This window comes from Cervus elaphus, chromosome 10 (assembly GCF_910594005.1).
Source record: "Cervus elaphus chromosome 10, mCerEla1.1, whole genome shotgun sequence".
In the NCBI taxonomy this organism is placed as follows: Eukaryota; Metazoa; Chordata; class Mammalia; order Artiodactyla; family Cervidae; genus Cervus; species Cervus elaphus.
In genome coordinates this window covers 22,384,706-22,389,172 of record NC_057824.1, presented here as the reverse complement: position 1 = coordinate 22,389,172, position 4,467 = coordinate 22,384,706, and positions in this window count along the sequence as shown.

The following is a 4,467-nucleotide window of genomic DNA, read 5'->3' as shown; positions in this document are numbered from 1 at the left end:
ATTTCCCTTAGGATTGATGGGTTTGAGCTCCTTGCAGTCCAAGGCACTCAGTTCAAGAGTCTTCTCCAACACCACAGTTCAAAAGCATCAAAAGTAATAATAATAATTACTTATTGCTAAGAGTCTTAGGAGGGCTTCCCATGTAGCACAGGTGGTAAAGAGCCCGCCTGCCAATTCAGGAGACATAGGAGATGTGGGTTCAATCCCTGGGTTGGAAAGATCCTCTAGAGGAGGGCATAGCAACCCACTCCAGTATTCTTGCTGGAGAATTCCATGGCCAGAGGAGCCTGGCAGGCTACAGTCCATACATAGGATTACATAGAGTCGGACACGACTGAAGTGACTTAGCATGCACACAAGGGTCTTAAGAAGATTCAAGGAGACAGTTTTATCTTGCTGGCTGACCCAGCAAGGGTCAGCATGGATGAAGATCCATGCCTACCTTCTATTCCATTACTTTGGCCACCTGATGTGAAGAGTTGATTCATTGGAAAAGACCCCGATGCTGGGAAAGATTGAGGGCAGAAGGAGGAGACAACAGAGGATAAGATGGTTGGATGGCATCACCGACTCAATGGACATGAGCTTGAGCAAACTCAGGGAGATGGTGAAGGACAGGGAAGCCTGGCGTGCTGCAGTTCATGGGGTCACAGAGAGTCAGATACGACTGAGCGGCTGCACGACAATCGGGACAATAATACGTGAAATAAGCAGAGTCCCCAAAGCCAAGGCAGGGGCGGAGCGGTGGACAGGCCACCCTGGGAATGGAGCGGGCCTGGAGTTCTGGCAGCTGGAACTCCTGGGGGGCCCTGGTCCTCTCCTGCTGGTGACCCTCGACACCTCCCTCACCCTCTCTACGCCCTGCAGAAAGAAAGACTCTGACAGCCGGGGTTGCTCAAGGGGAAAGGGAGATGGGACGTTTTTTTCCTTCCTGCTCATTGTCTTCCCAGAAGGGCCCAGCTCTTGCAGGGAAGTGATGAGATAAGGAAGAAGGAATCTGGAGGAAGGAGTGGTGACTGTAATTATTGTGCAAGTGATGGAAGCCAGGCTGGGTTCCCCAGGGGCTGGGGGTTGTGGGCGGCGCCGGGGGGCAGCTGGAGAAGCTCTAGTCTAGGGAGGGGTTGTGCTTCGCCCAGTCCTCCTGTCCGTCTCCTCTTGCCCATCAGAGGGGTCATCGGTCAGCAAGGAGAGCCTGGAGCCCTGGGTTATACTGGGATGTCACCTAACGTCTCTGGGCTGCACTTCCAGCCCCTGTCTGCTTTCTCTTCCTCCCAGTTTATGGTGAGCTGGGGGCAAGAGGCATGGGAGGTAGACAGGCTGCTATAGGTGCGTGCTTGCCAAGTCGCTTTAGTTGTGTCTGACTCTTTGTGACCCCACGCTTGCCAGGCTCCTCTGTCTATGGGATTCTCCAGGCAAGAATACTGGAGTGTCTTGTCAGTCCCTCTTCCAGGGGATCTTCCCAACCCAGGGATCAAACCCACATCTTCTGTCTCCTGCATTGCCTGGCCAGCTGTTTACCACAGGCGCCACATGGGAAGCCCACTGTAGGTGCCTCCACTCCAAGTTCCATCGCTTCCTGGGCAGGGGGTCGAGAGGGAGGAATTCTTGTCCCCTGGGGACCACGAAAGGCCCACTCTCTGAAGAGAGGGCATCCCAGATAGGGGTAACTTCTTTCCTAACGCCTACTTCCCATTCTCTGCCCTCAGAACTCTGAGACTGAACCCTGAGGTCTGCCTGGAGGAGGAGGCAGGGGGACTGTCTCTAGATCCAGAAAACCTTTGGGGTCTGGAGTTTGGGGGAGAACCCAGAAAGCTGTATGGTGGGAGAGTATGAGGTTTTTCGTTTTTATCTGTGTGTGTTTGCATGGGTGATGTGTGTGTGTGTGGCGGGTGGGATATGGGTGTGTGTGTGGTATGTGTCTCGTCTGCGTGTGCATCAGTACCTCATTGTCAACTTTAAAAAAATGCAGAACGTGAGAGTTGTAAGTTAAGTTTTATTTGGGGCAAAATGAGGACTGGAGCCTGGGAGAGAGCTCTGAGAAACTGCTCCAAAGAGACAGGGGGGTAGTTCAGTATATATGGGATTTTGGTGAAGGGGGAATACATGCAATCAAACACATATGTTTCCAAAAGGTTTCTACTGGTCTCGTGAGGCTTTTAGTAGTCAAAAGGATCAGTCGTCACCATAAAGGATTTTAGTGGTTTTCTAGATACAAGGAGATGCAAGAATTGGGCTCCTAAAATCAGCTCCTGAAAATATTTAACTATCTGAAGACCTGTTCTGCCAGTTTTTCCCAGAGCATAGAGCGCCTCCTTCCTGCTTTCCACCCTGAACTCCTTTTAGGGGGTGTTGAAGGTCAGCAGCTGTGGCAGCATGTGATTTAACTCGTTGTAGAGGTAGATAGGTAGATCAGTTCAGTTCACTCGCTCAGCTGTGTCTGACTCTTTGTGACCCCATGGGCTGCAGCACTCCAGGCTTCCCTATCACCAACTCCCGGAGCTTGCTCAAACTCAAGTCCATTGAGTCGGACATGAGACAGCTAGATGGCCGCTGCCAATTTGTAGTTGACAACATTCACATGGGGTGAAGGGTGAATGGTAACCACGGATGATGGGACAGACTGGTCGTGGGCACGCACTTAGTTGAGGGTGGGTGGACGGTCCTCTCGGTGAGCTGTAATGACCAGAATGAAGCAGCCTGAGAAGATGCAGGGGAAGAATGTCCCCAGATCCAGATGCTGGTAGAGCTAAGTTCACCCACAATCTGGCCCCAGAGCTTGCAATCCTAGCCCAGCACAGCTGGCTGGGGTCACGTGCCCCGCTCAGGAAAACATCCCAAAGATATAGTGACTCTTCAAAATGATGGAAGAACTAGAAGGAAACAGGAAATGCCCCAGCATATTTGTCTAACCTTATCAGCTGGGCAAAATCCCCAGAAGCAGCAAAAAAAAAAAAAAAAAAAAGTTTCACTGAATTTGACCATGTGGAGCTGGTGGGCCCTCCTGTGGCTGCAGGTGATAATGATACGGTCAGTTGTCAGTTGTAACCAGTAAATGTTACTAGTGCGGATGTTGCTAGTGGGGGAGATGTGGCTGTGTAGGGGGAGGTGATTTCTGATCACCTTGACCTGCCTTCAGCAAGAATCCTAGCTAGCTAGTTTATCTAGAACCGTCCTTGACCCGTGATGTTTTTCTCTCCTTAGTAATTTTCCATCCATCGTGCTTCCAACCCACTTTGGCTATAACTTTCCACTTTTCCCTGTTGCATTTGGAGTTGAGCCCAATCTGTGCCAAAACCATCCTCGCTTTTTGGTGGTCCCTAACTTATCCTGATAGTCCTGAACAAAGTCTGCCTTACTGTTTTAACAAGTGTCATGAGTGATCTTTTCTTTAACAATGGTTGACTTTATAAATGCTTTAGAAAGCTCATTCTGCCTGCTGCAAAGAAAATTGGAGCGTGGGCATTGGATGTTAGGGGGAAGGTAGAGCAATTGGGTGGAGGCTGCTCCTCCTGGTGAGATGGGAGAGGCTCAAGTCATGGGGGGAAGAAATAGGTACAAGTGGGCGGACATGAGACACTTTGGAGGGAGGAGTCTCCACTCACACCTACCTTAAGCTCTTTCCTGGCTGCCCTCGGTCCCTAATCGAGACCCTTGAATTTAGCGCATTCTGACCCCACGCTCCCTTTTCTCTCTCTCTTAGCCCCACCACACTCCTTCCCACCTCAGGGCCTTTGCACATGCTCTCATCACTCTCAGGAATGTCCTTTTGTCTGTTTAATTCCTGACTTTCTGGAAGATCGGAATTGTAATCACTGGACAACCTGGGAAGTCCTGGGGAAGTTTTAAGCTAAGGGTACATGCCTATTCATGAAGGGGCTTGAGCAGAGGAGAGTACTGCATCAAATTCGGGCAAAGGTCAACAGAGGCCAAGTTTTAGTTGATAGATATCGGGAAGGTCAACATCTTCATACCTTTGAGGAGGTGTCTGTTTTATGGCTGAATTGTTTCTTGACTGTTTTTTCCCTTGTTCCTGCGTTCCCTCACTTCCCTTAAAATCATTAATACTGAGCCCAGTTAAAGAACAAACACTTAGCCTCCAACTAATAAAAAATAAAAAATAAATAATAAAAAATTAAAAAAAAAAAAAAAAGAACAAACACTGTCTAGGCTTCAGATCACAAAACAGTTTAGGCCAAAACTAGCTTCTCTTATGTCAAGGAAGCATGCTTGTGTTCTTCTCCAGGGAACCCCTAACCTGACCATACAAGAGAGGCAGGGAGAGTTAGTGGGTTCCAGGAAGGACCCCTGTGCCACCCCAGTCCCTAGGCCCTGTTGTCCCAGACATTTAAGAGTATCCCTCCCCGCATGCCGCCCCTCAACTACCAGCCTTAGCCTCCATCCAGGGTTGAGCTTCCTTTCAGGGTCTGCTCTGACTTGCTGGGTGTGAGGAGGTGGGTCATCTGTCTT